The 19,441-nt window shown below is 48.9% G+C and overlaps 1 long non-coding RNA gene across 1 annotated transcript; it reads right to left on the reverse strand.

Moving 5' to 3' along the window:
- Window positions 1-4,114: 4,114 nt before the first annotated feature.
- Window positions 4,115-9,462, reverse strand: LOC127215999 (uncharacterized). Its single transcript, XR_007833991.1, has 3 exons — window positions 9,315-9,462; window positions 4,305-4,392; window positions 4,115-4,203 (listed from the first exon to the last, which is right to left on the reverse strand). It is a non-coding gene; the product is annotated as an uncharacterized LOC127215999 (long non-coding RNA).
- Window positions 9,463-19,441: the final 9,979 nt, after the last annotated feature.

The following is a 19,441-nucleotide window of genomic DNA, read 5'->3' on the forward strand; positions in this document are numbered from 1 at the left end:
TTGTGATTTTAATTCCTCATGGCCATCTGCCTTTTGTCGTGGTCTAACCAAATTCCTTCCCTGTACGTAAGGCCAGTATGGCCATCCCATTTGCAGCTTGGCAGTCTGTTTACTTGGCGTTTGCCAGGAGCAGAGGCCCTTTCTGGAATGGCGGCTGTATGCCGTGTGAACCCCAGCTAACCCCTGTTTGCATTCCACTCTCCTGAAGTCTGACAGTGTCCCCAGGAAGTCACCTAAAAAGGGACTGAGCATTGTCACAGCTTTCCCCGTGTTATCTGTTTATTAAAACACAAATAAATGCGCTTCCACAGAGGGTGCCAGAGTCCTGGCAGCCAGAGTCCTTCTCTTCATAGTGTTTCCTGCTGTCACTGCAGGAACACGAAATCCCTGTTGACAGTGCCTGCCCTTTACCAAGCAGCACACCCCTGCCCGCCCCCAGCCTTCCTGCCCCCAGCCCGCCCCCTGCCTGCCCGCCCAGGCACAGGCAGCATTCCTCACCCATGCCAGGTGGACATGAATGCACAGCATCCAGCGTTGGGCGGTTTGGATCCTCTTCGTGCACTTTTGAAAGTGTGCTGCTGTGCGGAAGAACAGGAAACGGGCAAACATCAACCCCGCTGACCCTGGAAGCCAGGGTGCTGGGGGCAACTTTTAAGGCATTCAAGTGAAAATTGGGCCTTAAAAGAAAAAGGCAGTGGCTGGATAACAGTTGGGGTTCTAGAAGGGGCTTTGTTGTTCAAGGAACACGGGAAGAGCAGCTGCCTTTGGGGAGTAGGCAGTGCTTGAGCCCGAGCACCATGAGCACCCCCTTGCAGGCCATGGTAAGAATGTACGGTCTGTGGACTGCTTCACACCACCACCGCATAGCTCACCGAGGCTCACACTCCAGTCACTTCTACCCGGGAGCTCCGCTGGTACCGAGTTTCTGAGAGACTGTTCTAGTCTTGTGACGCCACATGAAGGGATGTGTGGAGGGAAAGCTGGCTTTCAACAGTGACAGGGACACACAAGCAGCAGCTTGGCCTCAGGCTCCCCTGACCGTGATGACATCAAGAGAGGTGAATGAACTGTGATGGATGTCAAAGTGCTACCTAGCCCAGGGTCTAGAAACAGGTGTGGGTTTAAACAGAAGTCCAGCTAGAAGCCATGTGACTAGTGCTCCAGAGTCCCCAGACCGCAAGCAGCATGAGAACGTGAATGCAATTTTAAGAGACAGGTATTTCAAACTCACAGATTAATGAATAAATACATACACACCTTTAAAAAGTGTTTGCCAACAGCTGTGGTTTGCACTGGTCATGGTTGAGTGGCTACACAGGTGACCACCATTCCTTACAGCCTTGCATTCCCTTTCATTAAGTTATTTATCTTGAAATAGGATCCATCTGTGTAGACCCAATTTAAGGTAAGAGACCATCCACTTCTGAGTGCTGGGATTAAAGGTGTGTGCCACCAGGCCTGGCAATTTCTATTTGTCTTAGACAAACACTTAGTCGTGCGTCTGAGGAGGGAGGGAGGGTTTGCAGAGTGCTGGTTTCCTCAGAAGCCAGGGGCTCTGGCTCTGCAGCAGTCAGAGAGGCAGCCTGATGTACATGATGGGAATGGACTCAGGTCCTCTGGAAGAGCAATTATGCTTTTAGTTGCTGAGCCATCTGTCCAGCCGCGATTTCCACTTCAACCGGGCGTCTCTGGTCTAATTCTTTGCCCTGGGACTCATCCATGCCTACACAGCTGGCTGGTTATCACCAAGCTAAGGACAATAACGAGCATTATAGACTTGGCAAGGGTTTGCTCTTTTAAAAATCTTGAAAATGGCAACAAGTATAATAGTGGCACATTAAGACAGGCATTAACATGGATGTGCCACATGTCCCTCATCCGTCACAGCATTAACATGGAAGTGCCCACATGTCCCTCATCCGTCACGGCATTAACATGGAAGTGCCCACATGTCCCTCATCAGTCACAGCATTAACATGGAAGTGCCACATGTCCCTCATCCGTCACGGCATTAACATGGAAGTGCCACATGTCCCTCATCCGTCACGGCATTAACATGGAAGTGCCACATGTCCCTCATCCGTCACGGCATTAACATGGACCTCCTGGAGACAGCAGCCCAACTGTGGCCCCTACAGCTCAGCATTTATGTCGGCTAGGCATCAGCGTTACTGCTAAGGAAACTGAGGCTTTGGAGAGGGTGAGCGCCTTATAGTGGTCTTGAACCAAGATGTAGGACTGCTGTCCCGGCCTGAGAGCGTCTGGTTCAGTCTTGCTATTTCACAACCGAGCTTAAATCCCACTACACAGGTCTTCCTTAAAGGAATGAGGCCAGAGTCAAACACACCACACCCACACACACCACAAACACACACACCACGCACACACATACCACACCATACACACCACACCACACACTATACACACACACACCATACACACACCATACACACACCATACACACACCACACCCATACATACCACACCATACACCACACACACACACCACACACACACCACATCCACACCACCATACACACACACCATACACACCACACATACCACACACCACACACCACACAACATACCACACACACTACACCACACACAACATACACAACACACCACACACATCACACCACACACACCACACCCCTGCATTGAGTTTTTAAAAGACTATGCCTCTGCTGGCTACATGTATGCTTGGTGTCCACCAGGTGAGCAGAGGGTGTCAGATCCCCTGACTCTGGAGTTATAGGAGGTTGGCTGCAAGCTACCACCTGGGTGCTGGGAACCAAACCTGGGTTCTCTACAAAAAGTAACAAATGCCCCTAACCCTGTGCCATCTGAACAGCCCCACCCCTGCATTGTAAACACTTGGGGTATAATGGTGAGTAAAAGAGCAGACTGGGTTTCTCTTTAATTTTGACATTTTAATGGCTCAGTGTCACAAGGTCACAGACAAGACCCCAACAGTTACAATGCTCTCCCTCAGTTAATCCGCATCAAGTACACATTGTTAGATTATAAAACAAAAAAAAAAAAAACCAGGCTGTGCTTGTGGGGAACACAAGATTAAACATTACAACAATTTTATCACAAAGTTAAATCTAGCATCCTTAAAATAAATACTAATGACCTCTCTATAACTATGAAAAGTATCAACAGGGGAAATCTAGTTCAGTAGCAGCACTTGAAAAGCTGTCAATCTTGTAAACACAGCAGCCTGCACAGTGGACGTGGGGATAACCTCTACACCCAGGGAGAAGAGGGGTGTTCAGTCTCTCAGGTTCCCGTTTGAAAAGCTACCAAAAGCTTTAGGCTGTGGGTGAGAGAGACCTCAGTAAGTTCGGATCAGGTGGAGCTGTCCTGATAAGACAGTAGCATTCCCAGTGCAGCCCAGAGCCTCCCAGGCCAAGAGGCGCGTGCTTACACACCTAGGATACAATTCTGGCTCCGCTGCGGGCTCACGCACAGTGCGGATGCAGCCAAGGAATGATGGGCTCGGTTCCCCACAATGAACACTGGCTCCGGCAACCAGGGTATTCTAGGGCAGCTCAGTCGAGTGGGAATGTGGGCTTTGTTTTTATATTTATTCATGTGAGGAGGTGAGGGAACCTATGAAGTTGGTCCTTTCCTCCCACCATATGACTTCCAGGAATTGAACTCAGGTTACCAGGCTCGGGGGTAAGCCCCTCTACCTGCTGAGCCATCTTGCTAGCCCCCACGTGTGACTAACACACCGTAACACAAAGGTTGAAAGCAGGGATGTCTACATGTTAAGTCTTCCTTACTATTTCCAGCATCCATCATCAGTCCTCTCCAGCGCGGTTCTTCTGGGCACTTTCAAATGGACACATTTTACAGGGAACCTTGGGGCTTCAGGCTTTACTTTTAACCAGCATAGCCAAACAAAAAGAAACACCAAGACACGGACTCGGTAGCCAATAACCGAGGTTAAGGAAACAATTACTGCTAGATGCTTTTCTAACCTGTAGCATTTCCCACCGTCCAGATCAGTGGTCACTCCCTAGACATGCCCCCACCATCTCCAGTGGCTCACATGCAACACTTCTGCTGTCCCGGAAACTTGAAGCACGAAGATCTTGTATAGCTGTCACCGGCGACGCATGGGCTTGTAGACACAAAATGCCATAAGGATGATAGTCACCAGCAGGATGCTAAAAATGGTCCCCATCAACACTGCAAAGGGAAAACAGGTTACCGTGTGCAAGTTTCAGGCTCCGCGATTTCATTTAAGAGACGGTGCTTTTCCAATTGCTCCTGGGAAAAAGGGAGCTTACTGGGCTGGGTGCCAGGACTAGCCATCAACAGGCACCCTCAAGTCACTCCACAGATATGGGGAAGCAAACGCGACTCTCTTCATACAGCCTGAATCCAAGAAGAACCACATGGCAGGCGAGGCTGGGCAGCAGCAGGCAGGAGGGGCAGAGCGCCTGAGGTAATGTTCGCTCTGAGCTCCTTGTGAGACACAACTCAGGGGTCAGAAAAGCAAGGGCCTTGGGAGCCAGGATAAGCCCAGCACGTGTGGCAAGTAGGCGGGCATCAGGGAAGGCACACTGAGAATCAGGAGGCAGCCAGAGAAGGAAGCCAAGGGACACAGGGACACGCACACAACAAAGGAAGCTACACTGATTGCTCACTAATTCGCAAGGGTACAACCCGTTCACGTGTACGCAGGGCCAACGCAAGTCAGGCCTCTTCCTCTGTCGCCCTCCACCTTACTGCCTCGAACCTAGAACTGCTGGATTTGGCTGGGTTAGCTGAGCAGCCAGCAAGTCCTTTGTCCCCGAATGCTGGGGTAACCATCCCAGGCAGCCATGTGCAGCTTTTTGTGTGCGTCCTACGGCCTGGGACTTGCGTCCTCAGGCTAAGAGCTCTTACTGAGGCATCTGCCAGGCCCGTCTAGCACTAACCGTTGAGAAAGGCCCCTGAAAGGCAAGGACCACTGTGATCGGGTTAGTTGGGGGAAAAGGTCCTCTAGATTCTGCCTGAGACTACAGGAGATGAGAGCCGGCAGGCCACTCACCTTTAAAGCTTGAAGAGTTGATGAATAAGCCGCTAGTTCAGTGGCTGGATGAATCTTGACTAGGGGGCTTCTCACCAAAACGCCATGACTTTAAAAACTTGTATTTTGTGTGTGCCTATGCAAGCACAGGGGTCAACAAACAATTCCAGGAGTCTGTTCCCTTCTATGTGTGTCCCTGAGATCAAATCCAGGTCACTGGGCTTAGCAGCAAACACCTTTACCTGTTGTGCCATCTTGCTGGCCCAACTAACTGCCCGTGTGTGTAAAGATGAGTGTGAGTGTGTGTGTAAAGATGAGTGTGAGTGTGTGTAAAGATGAGTGTGAGTGTGTAAAGATGAGTGCGTATAAAGATGAGTGTGAGTGAGTGTGTAAAGATGAGTGTGTAAAGATGGGTGTGAGTGTGTGTAAAGATGAGTGTGAGTGAGTGTGTGTGTAAAGATGAGTGTGAGTGAGTGTGTGTGTAAAGATGAGTGTGAGTGTGTGTAAAGATGAGTGTGAGTGTGTGTAAAGATGAGTGAGTGTGTGTAAAGATGAGTGTGAGTGTGTGTGTAAAGGTGAGTGTGAGTGTGTAAAGGTGAGTGTGAGTGAGTGTGTAAAGATGAGTGTGAGTGAGTGTGTAAAGATGAGTGTGAGTGAGTGTGTAAAGATGAGTGTGAATGAGTGTGTGTGTAAAGATGAGTGTGAGTGAGTGTGTAAAGATGAGTGTGAGTGCGTGTGTGTAAAGATGAGTGTGAGCGTGTGTGTAAAGATGAGTGTGAATATGACTGTGTGTATAAAGGTGAGTGAGTGTGTGTGTGTAAAGATGAGTGTGAGTGCGTGTGTGTAAAGATGAGGGTGAGTGTGTGCGTAAAGATGAGTGTGAATGTGACTGTGTATAAAGGTAAGTGTGAGTGAGTGTGTGTGTGTGTGTGTGTAAAGGTGAGAGTGAGTGTGTGTGTGTGTGTGTGTGTACAGGTACCTGCAGAGACCAGAAGAGACACTGGAACCCCTGGAACTAGAATTGCCCGCGGTTGTGAGCCACCGAGTGGGTGCTGGGAACCAAACTCAGGGAAACACTCTTCACCTCTAACCCATCTCTCCAGGTCTGAATTGTGTTTATTTTTCTAAAACTTAGTGGGGCACGCCTTAAATCCCAGCACTCGGAGGCAGAGGCAGGTGGATCTCTGTGATGGAGGCCAGCCTGGTCTACAAGAGCCAGTTCCAGGACAGCCTCCAAACCACAGAGAAACCCTGTCTTGAAAAACAAACAGAAAATGTATTTTGTGTGGGGGTGGGTGTGTACCGCGTGGGTGCCTGGTGCCTGCAAATGTCCCTAGGGTGCGGGGGGGGGGGGGGTGTCAGGATCCCTGGGACTAAGGTTACAAAAGTTTGAGCTGGCATGTGGGTGCTGGGAATCAAACCCAGGGCCTCTTCGAGAGCTGCTGGTGCTCTCAACTGCTGAGCCCCCAGTTGTGTTTTTGTGAGAGTACAGCATTTCTAGAACATTCTAAGAGCTCAGGGAAGAAAGGGATGTACAAGTGGACTGAGCTTGAAGGCACTAACATAAGCCACTCGCTTAACTTAGCCGCAGCAAGCTTCTGTGGCTTCAAAATGGTGTGACCTTTAGTAAGTGCAGGCGCATTCACAAACACTTAGTTCCAAGTGTGTGGGCCTGGGCCTGACTATGGCGGTGCTGGTCAAGGTCCAGGTCCCTCTGACAAGCCAAGACCTGACTACCTTCAAGACTGTCATTTCAGAGCATCTGTGCCTGTCTGTCTGTCCCACCTGCGCCCATCACACCCTCTGAGCTCAGTTCTTACGCACAAAGGGCTTCTTTTCTTGGCGTCAGGGAGGAAGGACAGAAAAAGAAAATGACAAAGAGAACATGCCACAACTCCAAAAGGCCAGACGTAATTTTAAGATCTTTACAGGTGCTGGGAACCTAGCTGAGGTCCTCTGCAAGCACAGCCGGGACTGACTCCTGGGCAGGTCCACAGTCCTGTGTCTGTCTGTCTGTCTGTCTGCCTTAAGAAGCAGGCTTCCTTCCCTTTACTATTTTGAGGCCCTTTCCAAAACAGAGAGGGTGAGTTCAATGGAGCAAGAGGATTTTAAGTCCAGTTGCAGTCATGACTTTAGGAAATTGGAAATTCCTACCCAAAAACCTGGCCATGTACTTAGTTGACCTGGGCTATCTGGGGATGGCATTTAGCTCATCTAAGACTAAGATGGTGTTTAACAAAGGCCCAGCACCCATACCCGTAACTCCAGTCCCAGGGGATCCGAGACCCAATTCTGGCCTCATTGAACACACACACACACACACACACACACACTCTCTCTCTCTCTCTCTCTCTGTCTCTCTTAAAATACAAAGGAAGACAGGAAAAGCTTAATTAAAGCCATTTCTTGGTATGCAATATCATTTGGATTCATATCCACTTGGAGCTCGATAAGCTCCTCTATTCATCACCCTTGCATGGCACATCAGTAACCAGGCTGGTCCCAAAAACAACCTTAAAAGATTTTTCTCCTGGAACTCACTCTGCAGGCCAGGCTGCCCTCGAACTCACAGTGATCCACCTGTCTCTGTCTCCCGAGTGCTGGGATTAAAGGTGTGCGTCACCCTCAGACCCGGGTTTATACGATGACTCTGACTCCGTCCTATGATCACTTTCCAACACTAAGCCTCATGTTCTGCATCAACAAAGTGTGACAAATGACAACCCAGCTAAAAGGATTCCTTGAAGCTTAACTCCAGAAGTGTTCAACCAAGTGCTGGCCATACAGTAAGTGCAAGATAGATTAACATTTCTCTTAGGGTCACCCAGGCAGCGGAGAGCTCAGGGTTTGGGGGCAGACTGCCTGGGTTCCCACGGACTTCCTAGGCTATGCACCTTACTAAAACTACCCAGCTTTTCTGTCTTTGTTCATGAAATCAGAGACAAAAATCCTGCCGTCCTCAACTGCCTGGGGCTGTGAGTCTTGACTTGTAGGTGGTAAAGAGCAGATGTTTCTACTTCGTTGCAGGCCTCTGTACGTACGCATGGTTACTTAGCAGGCTGCCTCCAAGCATCCAATGCAGACACGCTACCTGCTTGGATGTTGCAATGTCACAATGTTAACCTCTGCAGTGTTAACTATCTCTGCAGTTATTGTTATTATTACTTTTGCAGGCAATAGTTTGGGAGCCCCCTCAGCTTGCTGGTCTTCGGTAGAGGTCTCAACAAAGGGGGTTAGGACCAGAAACATTTCCATTATGTAGACAGGATAGGACGGTTCCTAAACATCCTACTGTGCACAGGATAGCCTCTCCCCTTCCCCCAACTAAAAGAAGAGGAAAGAAGGAGGAAAAGGGAAGAAGGGAGAAGACGACCAATCCCATGCCCTAAGGCGTCAGTAGTATCCAGGCTGACAAACCCTGGTCTAAAGCTGGAAACCTCGGAAAACTACTTACCACCTACTAGATAGGTACAAAGTAAGTGGTCAAAACAAAGGGGAATACAAGCAGATAGAAAGATGATACACAGGCCAGGCAGTGGTGGTGCACATCTTTAGTTCCAGCGCTCGGGAAGCGGATCTCTGTGAGTTCGAGGCCAGCCTGGTCTACAGAGCTAGTTTTAGGACAGTGAGGACTGTTATGCAGAGAAACAGTCTCGAAAAACAAACAAAGACGATCCAGAACGATACCACGTAGCCACTCACTTCAAATACAGAGATAGACATATTAATGAGGAGGGAATGGAGGGCAGAGGCAGGACAGACAGATTTACCCTGGTTTGTCCATTACCAAGCACTAGAGCTCCTTTCGACCATGCACTCGTATGTGGGGGCATGCATGTAACAGAACTGAAAAGCCCAAGTTTTCTCATTAGCTTACAGTGAAGGCCCCCAACACACACACACACACACACACACACACACACACACACACAGCGCTGAGCACAGCATGCTAACGCTGGCGATTACAAACGCCATCACTGACAACGGGCCTATCTGGCAGGAAGAGGGATGCACGCAAAGCGGCATGAGCCCTGCTGCCCAGCCTGAATCCACAGAGCCGGACACGAGAGCACAAACCCAGGTCCCCGGCGTCCCAGCCCCAGCAGGTGCCGCCAGCGCACAGGGAACGAGCGCTGGCTCCCAAGCCTGGGGCTGACAGCAGGGAAACCGGCTGCGTGGGGACCAGCGCGAGGGCAGCTCCCCGAGCCCCCGACAGGCTCCGAGTACCGCCCAGGCTGCGAACCCGCCCGCCCCGCCGCGCCGCGCCGCGCCCCGCCGCGCTCACCCAGGTTCTGCCCACGCAGCACCGCGTAGGGCCGGCTGCGCTCCGGCGGCGCCCCGGGGCTCGGGGCCTGGGCCTGCCCCAGCAGGAGGCTGCAGAGCGCGGCACACAGCCGCAACCACCCCGCGCGCAGCATCTCTGCAGCCGCCCCGCACCGAGCGAGCGTGCGGACGCCGCTTCCGCTGCAAGCCCCGCCCCTGAACGCACCCTTCCCGCGGCCAGCCCACTGGGGTTCGCGTGGTTGCCATGGAAACTAGAAGGGGGCGGAAAGGGCGGAGACCTACAAGGATCCGCCCCTGCGCGGAGGTCCGGTCTTAATGCTGCATCCCGGCCAGCTTCCGCGGCGGGGATCAGCGTTCAGTTCCGCCCAGAACGTTCCGCCGCTACCGCAAGCCTTCCCTGTGGAAGGAGTTGCCTTACAAGCGCGTGCATTTTCGTATTCAGTCACATACTTTGTCAAGGGACCCATCCCCGGAACACCTTTTTTCTAAAACTACACCCTCCCCACCTCTCAAAAGTATACCCAGACAACATCCGCAGCGCTGGATGCGTAGAGACGTTTTCTCAGACGTTTGAGTGTTGAGTGCATGTAGAACAGTAACACTGAAGGAGAAACGTCCAGCTAAAAGGGCTGAAGAACGAAAACAAAAGGATGGAAAGTAGCCTTTTGCTCAGTTACCAAATTCACATACACCTGGTGCTGGCTAGTTCTGTGTCAATTTGACACAGTGACTGCAGGGGGGGACCCCCAACTGAGAAAATACCTCCGTAGTTCCTTGAGTCACATCCCCTTGCAAAGTTGTTTATGCCTTAAACTCTAGTGAGCTCAAAGGGCAGTCTGCTCCACTTACTCCAGGAACTGAGATAAGCAGATGTTTTCCAAGTAAGACCACAGTGGTCTGGACGGACTGCCAGAGCCCCGCCCGAGTCTGCACAGCTCCCCCTCCCCCACTTCCTCCCCGCTTTGCCTTAAAAACCCCTCTTTGTGCCTAATAAAGCGAGGCCTTGACAAGCACTGCTTGGTCTCCTTCCTTCTTTCCCGCCCATTATTTTTCAGGTTCTTGTCCACCCGAATAACTTGGTCCCGCAGGACGGGGCAGGTGGCACCCAACGTGGCGCTCCAGGTATGGGCTTTTACTGAACGGAGTCCCTCAACCCTGAAGAGAATCCTCGCACCGATTTGACTGCCTGACCTGCAAACTGCAGCCCGGCGATTTGGAATCAGTCCTCACCGCTCTTGAGCACGCCGATTCCTGGTGAGTCCCCCACCCCCCCTTGTTCCGTTCCATAATAATGGGCCAACGTTTGTCTAAGGAGGTTAAGTTCATTACTTTCGGGAAAGAGGAATTAGAGTTTCATGTAAAGAGTTAATAAGTTTCTTTGCTTTCTTTTCAAAATTTGTCCCTGGGTTATTCTCGAAGGACCAGATACCCCCTGACATGGCAAAAGGTGGGTGAGGATCTTAATAGACTACTTAAAGAACAGGGCCCTGAGTCTATTCCATTGCAGACTTTTAACTATTGGAATGTCATTAACGACATCCTTACTAACTCCCCTGGGTCAGCTCATTTAATTAACTTCTGCCATTGAGGAATTCTTAAAACCCCTGTCCCCGCTCGCAGACTCCTAATCAAATGGAGCCCCTTTAAAAGGCTCCCTCTCCGTGCCCCTCCGTGTCAATTCCTATGCCCTTAAAAGAGCCCGAACCCTCTGCCCCCTTTATCCATCCTTGTGAGAGTTTGATCCCCCTAAACGGCCCAGCCTTAAAGCTTTTCCTGCCCCCCCCCAGGGCAATGTGGCCTCAGAGCCATTGGATCCCTCCGACTGAGAGGAATTGGAGGCTGGGGCTGCTTATCATAACCCTGACTGGCCATTCACGGGCTATACCGCCCCTAAAGGGCCTCCACCATATCCATCCCTAAAGGGCCTCCACCATATCCATCGGTCCTATTCCACCCCCTTCTGACACAGCAGAGGCTTTAATTCCGGCTAAAAAACATCTTATCCAACAAATATCTAATCTCAAAGAGGTGCTACAATTACAACAAGAATTTTCTCAACTTACTTGTGATTTAGCTTTACTTCAAAAAACTGTGGGACAATCTGTATTCGGTGTCCCTATGTTATTTCCTATACAATCAGAGGGAAGGTCCAATCATAAATTTAAGACCTCAAAACCTCCTAAATTGGCTTTCCCTGTTCTTACTCCACAAAGCTCTAAAAAAGCCCAGGAGCCCTCCTCCTCCTATACTGAGGAGAAGGAAGAAGATGCCTCGGATGAGGAAAATAATAAAACAGAAGGGGAAGAATCGGAAACTGAGGAACGTATCGAACAGGATCCCACCCATAATTCTTTCAAGATGTTAAAATGTAAACCCATCAAGGAATTAAATTCAGCAGTTAGAAACTGTAGTGCTCCTGACTCCTATGCGCTAACATTCTTGCTTACATTCTTGGATGCCCTTGCTGGAGGTGGATGCCTTACTCCCTCCTAGTGGCATTCCGTCACACAAGCTGTCCTTAGCCGGGGCCTTCATTTGGCCTGGAAGGCAGATTTTTATGATCGCTGTAGGGAACTTGCCACAAAAAATCACTCTCCAGAATCTACTAAAAAATGGACCTTTGAAAAATTAACAGAAACCCTTCAGACCAAACTCCCTATTGGCCTTTTGGGGCAAACATCTCAGGCAGCTATGGGCACTTGGCGGTCCCTCTGGGGCGAGGAACTTTCCTTACTCCCCTTACAAAAATAGTACAGGGTCCCAATGAACCCTACCCAGAATTTATAGGCAGGCTCACCGAGGCAGCTGAACGGGTCCTGGGATCTGAGGAAACGGATAACAAGCTCCTTAAACAACTTGCTTATGAAAATGCCAATGCCACCTGCCGCTGGGTGCTTAGGAGTTCCTTTAAAAATAAGTCCTTAGAAGAGATGATTCCGGCTTGTAATGAAGTTGATCCCTTCTCTTATAAGCTCTCTCAAGGGATCTCTCAGGGGGTTGCCATGGCCACTGGAGCCGCTTTTCAAACGCCTGCCGACAGCCGAGCTTGTTTTAAATGCCATCTGCCTGGCCATTTTGCTAAACAGTGTCCGCAAGGATCCACCTTGCCCTCTATGACCACCCCCCCCAAAATGGCCAAGGAAGCCCAACACCAAACTTACCCAAGACTGTTTGTCCTTGATGGAAAAAGGCTTAAAGATTGTAGATCTAAAACTGATAGATACCAATAGTGGCTTTTTCTTTGCAACAACTCAGTCAGGAGAAGCTACGAAAAATGTTGTGAGCCATGGACTTGCCTGCCTAACCGTTTTGCCTCCAGCTAGAATTGTAAAGACCATAATGGCCCAGGATGTACCAGTCAAGCTTTTAAACAGTTCTGTGCTCAGTTACAAATAAAACATATAGCTAGCATTCCTTATAATCCCCAAGGTCAAGGAATTGTCGAAAGAGCACACCAGGCACTTAAAAATACACTCTATAAACTGTATTCTGGGGGAGGAAAATTGTACCCCACTAAAAATAATCCTAAAAAGTCTGCTAAACCATGCCTTGTTTGTGCTTAATTTCCTTACCTATGATAAATTTGGAAAGTTAGTTGCTGATCGCCTTTGGCATCCAACCACAGCTGCGTAAGATTATACGCAGGCATTATGGAAAGATCTGTTTACCAACCAATGGCATGGACCGGATCCAGTGCTTATTTGGGGAAAAGGACATGCCTGCATATTTGATAATCAGGCCAATAATGCCAGATGGCTGCCTGAGCGCCTGTAAATATTATATACCCCACCCAGGGGAAACCCTGAGAAAAATTCCAATTGTGTTTAAATTCCAGATACAAAGATGCTGTTTCTCTGGACCGCCTGCAGCCTGCTGTCCCTGGGAGTTCCTGCCATCTCTAACCAGTATCGAATCTACAACTATACATGGATCATCTTCAATGAAGCCGGAGATGTAGCCAACACCTCCTCACATGTTGGGCCCCAACCCTCTTTTGATCCCTTAGTTGTTGATCTCTGTGCCCTGGCTATGGGGGCTTCTGAAGCCAGGTGGGGAACGCCTAGCTATTACTTGCCCCAATCCAAGCCCATTAATACAGATACTAGATCTACTTCCCTACCGGGATGTTTTAATGGGCAGGCCAGGACTTATCTTACCATGGTGCCTGTATACGTCTGCCCCGGATCCCATCGAGACCGATCTATAGAGGACAAATGTGGCTTTGAACAAGATTACTTTTGCGCTGCCTGGGGATGTGAGACCACTGGGGACACTTATTGGAAACCCTCCTCTAGTTGGGACCTTATAACGGTTAAGCGCCCAAATCCCCCTTCTTATGAGTTAAATTCGGGACCTGTCCCCTATAATCAACAATGCTCTAGTCGCTGGTGTAATCCTTTGTTGATCTCTTTCACCGATGTGGGAAAACAACCACAAAATTGGCCAGCTCGAGGGGCTCAATGGGGTCTTCGCCTATATATTTCAGGAAAAGATATAGGCCTTACTTTTAAAATACAGCTACAAAAATCTCTTCCCTCAGGCCCTAAAACAGCCATTGGCCCCAATCCTAAATTACACCAGAAGGGAAATGTCCCTCGTGGGCCTCCTGTTAGACCCTCTGCCAAACCTTCCTCTTCCCCCGTAGAGGTCACAGGACCCTTTCAACCCACCTCACCCCCTGGACCTCCCTCCTCTTCAGAGTTGACTCTTGCATAGCCAACTCGACTGTTCATACCGTCCATCTGACCAATCATACAGATCTACAAGAATGCTGGATTTGCTTTTCCCCAGGTCCCCCTTTTACGAAGGGATTGCTGTTTTTGATAATGTTTCCTTTACTAATGATATCAGCCGGTTAAGATGGAGCCCTCCTTCCCCCACAGAACAAGGTCTGACCATCGGCCAAGTCTCAGGACTGGGTCTTTGTCTTCTTGGCTCTCATATGACTCCTCCCTCCTCATTAATTCCAATATGTAACCAAACTGTCGTAATTTCCTCACAATACATTTATGCTACAGAACCAGAGGGAACCTACCCTGCCTGCTCCTCTGGATTGACTACTTATGTAGTAGTCTCAGTTTTCCTAAAGAAACGAGACTATTGCACCTTGGTCCAGTTGGTACCTCGACTTACTATACATGATCCAGAAACCTTCCTTAACTTTTGGGATCGAGATACTTTCAGCCGTGTAAAAAGAGAACCAGGAACTGCCATTACCTTGTCTGCTGGGGCAGGAACAGGAATAGCCTCTCTGGTACAGACTAACTCCCATTCTAACCAACTCACGGCTGCAGTAGACAAAGGTATCAAAGAATTACAATATGGATTTAAAAATCTAAAAGATTCACATACTTCATTAGTGGAAGTTTTGTTACAAAATAAAGAGGACTTGATCTACTTACTGTTTTTACAACACAGTGGCCTTTGTGAGTGAGGCCTTAAAAGAGGAATGTTGCTTTTTTGCTGATAAGACCGACTTAGTGGAAGACAGCTTAGATAGTGTGCAGGAAAGTCTTGAGGAACGTAAACGACAGCGGGAACAGACAGAGTCCTGGTATTGAAAGACCCCCACTATGCTTATTGCCTGTTTAAATTGCTCTTGCTAATTTGCCAAGGTCAAGTTATGAGAAAAGTACGGGAGGGAACCAGGTGCTGCTCTAATCCGACACCAACCAGATATCTGTGGTCTGCAGCTCGGACCAAAGCAAGGTCAGCAGAACAGTGTCCAGTATGCTGAGAGAGTCATAACTGAATTCTTTGTATTCTTTGTGCCCAACCCGAATAACCAACTGTCCTTGGTTAACTACAACTGCTACATTTAGATGAAACAATGAAGTCCCTGTAATGCTTCTGCTTCTGTAAGCCTGCTTCTTGCCACCCCAACCCTATTTAAACTGCCTGAGTTTTAACCTCGGCACGCTCAGTCCCCCGAAAGACTGAAGCGTCCACAGGTACCTGTGTAAACAATAACCTCTTGCACTTGCATCCAGTGGTCTGGTCTCGTCTCTTGGGGGCAAGGGCCTTCCCCCTGACAGGCTCCAAACTCTTGGGGTCTCTTGGGGGTCTTTCAGTATAAAAATTGGTTTTCCACCTCCCCTTGGCTTTCTACCCTGATTGCTCCTCTCCTGGGACCATTTGTGGGATTGTTGCTGCTGCTGACTTTTGGGCCTTGGGCATTCCAAAAATTTACTCGATTGATGAAAACTCTCAAATTGATTCCATGATCGAAAAACCCATTTCTGTACACTACCATCAGCTTTTGGAAAAGGAACAGGGCTCTTCTGAGGAACCTGATGAAGATGGTGACAATGCCAGTCCTGAGCCCCCTAGACAAGGACTTGATTTCACAGGACTCGAACAACAGAGCACCTGGTTCTCTCAAATATGGAGACGTCCATGACGGGAATATCGAGGTGCCACAAAGCGGATGCAGACCCTTTTCTTCGGCTGTAGATCCCTCAACGACGGGATTAGCATGGGGCCGTCTCTCGGATGGATGCCCACTCTCCTTGTCCGATCTTGACAATGTTTTCTAGTGCTGAGGACAGATGCACCCCATGTAGCCTAAGACAGAGGCCCTACCCATTTGTCACATAGTGACAAACCCATCCCCAGGGTCCCGATTGTGGGAGCCCACTGCGTAGCCTAAGACAGACCCTCCATAAAAATAATAAAATAGGGGGAGATGTTGGGAGCCGGCCTTAAGTCACATCCTCTCGCAAAGCTGTTTACGCCTTAAACTCTAGTTGAGCCTTATCTTGGCAAAACAGGAAACTGCTCAAAGGGCAGGAACTGAGATAAGCAGATGTTTTCCAAGTAAGACCACAAGGGTCTGGACAGACTGCCAGAGCCCCGAGTCTGCACAGCTACCCCTCCCCCACTCCCTCCCCGCTTTGCTTTAAAAACCCCTCTTTGTGCCTGATAAAGCGAGGCCTTGACAAGCACTGCTTGGTCTCCTTCCTTCTTTCCCGCCCATTATTTTCAGGTTCTTGTCCACCTGACCCACGAATAACTTGCGTCCCGCAGGACGGGGCAGCCTCCATTGTCCTTTTCCTTCAGCCGAGGTAGAAACTGCTGCATCCTCAACTCCTCCCTTCCAAATAGATACTTTACCTCCGGTCACCGGTCACCATGCTGACATCAAACAGCAACTCCACGTGTAGCTTTAATTAGACAACTTTCCTTGAGAGCTTGGGGTCATATTCTTAAAATGTTAAAATGATGCAAGCAGAAACACGTTAATGTCCCACTAACATCAGATCACACATCTGACAGTATCTTGTCTGTGCAACTGGATTGAAAATTCTATTGCGGTTGCAGGAAACTCAGTTAAAATTTAATTTCAGATAAGGAATGTTGTTTCGTATAAATACATTCCTAATAGTGTGGGGGGGGGGATGTGTGACAAATATCCATAATGTACAACAATATATGTGTGTGAAATGTCATGATAAAACTCATTGTCTTTAAATTTTTTGAGACTTTATTTACTTTCATTTTATTTTGTATGTGTTTGTTTCTGAGACAGTTTCTCTGTGTAGCCCTGGCTGTCCTAGAACTCACTCTGTAGACCAGGCTGCTCCTGAACTGAGATATGCCTGCCTCTGCCTCGAAAGTGTTGGGATTAGTGGTGTGCCGACAGCTCCACCACTAGCTTATTTTAATTTTATGTTTATGGGCATTTTGCATGCTTGTATGTCTGTGTACCACCTACCTCCAGTGCCCATAGGGGCCAGAAAAGGGTGTTGGATTCTCTGGAACTGAAGTTACAGATGTTTTCTAGCCACCATGTGGATATTGGTAATTGAACCTGGGTCCTCTGGAAGAGCAGCCAGTGCTCTTAGCCACTGAGCTATATCTCCATCACCCTTAATTTTATTCGTGTGTGTGAGCACACAAGCTCACTCACGAATGAGCTCATTCACTTGCATTTGTGTGTATGTGAGTTGAGAATGCATGCTATGTAAGTGCAGTCTCCTTGGTGGCCACTAGAGGCTGCTGTACATCCTGTAGCCACAGTCCTTTATATTGACTAAAAAATGTTCAAGTACATTACATTATCTCATGGACTATCAACACTTGTTATCTGTTTGAAGTTCAAGGGTTATGATGACGGTGGACATAGCTAGTTTTGGCTGTCTGAGATCTTTTCCCTTTTGAGCTACAGTTGGTGACCAGATGGGAAGTGCTCCTCTCTACCTACCCATGGGGTTCTGGAGCCCTTGCTCCGGGAGCATACAAACTAGTTGGTAAGTATTTTTGAAATCCTGGTTAGTGGGTTTCTCCGCCGACCCAATAAGCCACATACAGCCAAATAAATAAGGCCAGGTTTAATAAACAGAGCAAAGCAACTCCCGGGTGAGGAAAGCAAGAGAGAAAACCTGTGGCAGCTCTAGGGACAGAACTTGAGTTAGCTGGAGTTTCTTCTCCCACCAGGTGCAGCTGCCCTTGAACACCAAATAAACACACAGACACTATATTAGTTATAAAACTGTGGGCCAATGGCTAGGGCTTCTTATTGGCTAGCTCTGTCTTAGCTATTAACCCATTTCTATAAATCTGTATTGTCACGTGGTCTTGGCTTACTGGAGAATGCCGGGACCCGTTACTCATTTGCCGACTACATGGTGTCTATTTTCAATCTCCCTCTGCCTACCTTTCCCAGAATTCTCCTCATCCCCTAACCCCATCCACCCATCTTCCTGCCTCTGTGGGCCAAACAGTGTTTTAGTCGTTAACCAATAAGAGAAACCCATACAGAAGGCCCTCCCCCATCACTTGAGTACTCTGTAGGCCAGGTCTTGAGCAGTTCTGGGGGAAGGCTCCACTGATGGCAGACTTTCTGAAGGCAGTCTGGAGGGTGGGGGGGCTGAGGTGGAGTTCTCAGCTAAACATCTGGGTGGGGTTAGGAGACAGGAAATGGGTTTGAGGTAGAGCTTCCGCCTAAACACTATTATCCTGTAGCCAATAAGCATCTTGCATGCTTTTGGCTGCAAAGACTAAGTTCAGGACTTAATGTGTGATCTGTTAGACTGTTAGACCAGTGAGTTACTGGTGGGCCTCCTTCCATCCCAGCCTTTGAGGAGCACTTATCATTGTTGTTTTGAGATGGGGTATCTCTAAATAGCCCTGTCCTAGAACTTAGACCAAGCTAGTCTCAAATTCATAGAGATCAGTCTGCCTCTGCCTCCTGAGTGCTGGGATTAAAGGCGTGCACCACCACTTGTCTGGCAACAATTTATCTTTTTTTTTTTAATTTTATGTGCACTGGTGTTTTGCCTGCATATATGTCTGTGTGAGGGTGTTGGGTCCCCTGGAACTGGAGTTACAGTTGTGAGCTGCCATGTGGGTGCTTGGAATTGAACTTGGGTCCTCTGAAAGAGCAGTCAATGCTCCTAACTGCTGAGCCGTCTCTCCAGCCCCCCATACAGTCATTTATTGATGTTTTTCTTTTTTTAAGATTTATTATGTACAATGTTCTGTCTGCATGTGTGCCTGCAGGCCAGAAGAGGGCACCAGATCTCATTACAGATGGTTGTGAGCCACCATGTGGTTGCTGGGAATTGAACTCAGGACCTCTGGAAGAGCAGCCAGTGCTCCTAAACACTGAGCCATCTCTCCAGCCCATTGTTGATGTTTTTCAAGACAGGGTTTCTCTGTGTAGCCTGGCTGCCCTGGAATTTGCTCTGTAGACCAGGCTGGCCTTGAACTCAGAGATCCACCTGCATCTGCCTCCCTAGTGCTGGGATTAAAGGTGTGGGCCACCACCACCTGATACACAACCATTTTTAAGGCTTTGTTTTTTATGTATATGAGTGCTTTGCTTGCACGTATGTGTGTGCACTGCATGGATGCCTGGTGCTGGCGAAGGCTGGAAGAAGGTGTTTGCTCCTCTGTGACTGGAGTTGAGCCAGGTGTAGCACAGATCTGTCACTGCCTCCTTCAGAAAGCTGACAAAAGTGGCCTTCACAAATTTGATATGAGTCAGGGCCAATAGTAATCACATACAGTCTCCTGGACTCTTTTAAAGACAAAAAATGATAAGACACCACAGCCCAGGGTGCCCAGACACAGACACGTGACCCCTTGGCAAGAGAGCGGTACCATCTCACTGTCCTGGAGTAACCT

This window comes from Phodopus roborovskii, unplaced genomic scaffold (genome assembly GCF_943737965.1).
Source record: "Phodopus roborovskii unplaced genomic scaffold, PHOROB, whole genome shotgun sequence".
In the NCBI taxonomy this organism is placed as follows: Eukaryota; Metazoa; Chordata; class Mammalia; order Rodentia; family Cricetidae; genus Phodopus; species Phodopus roborovskii.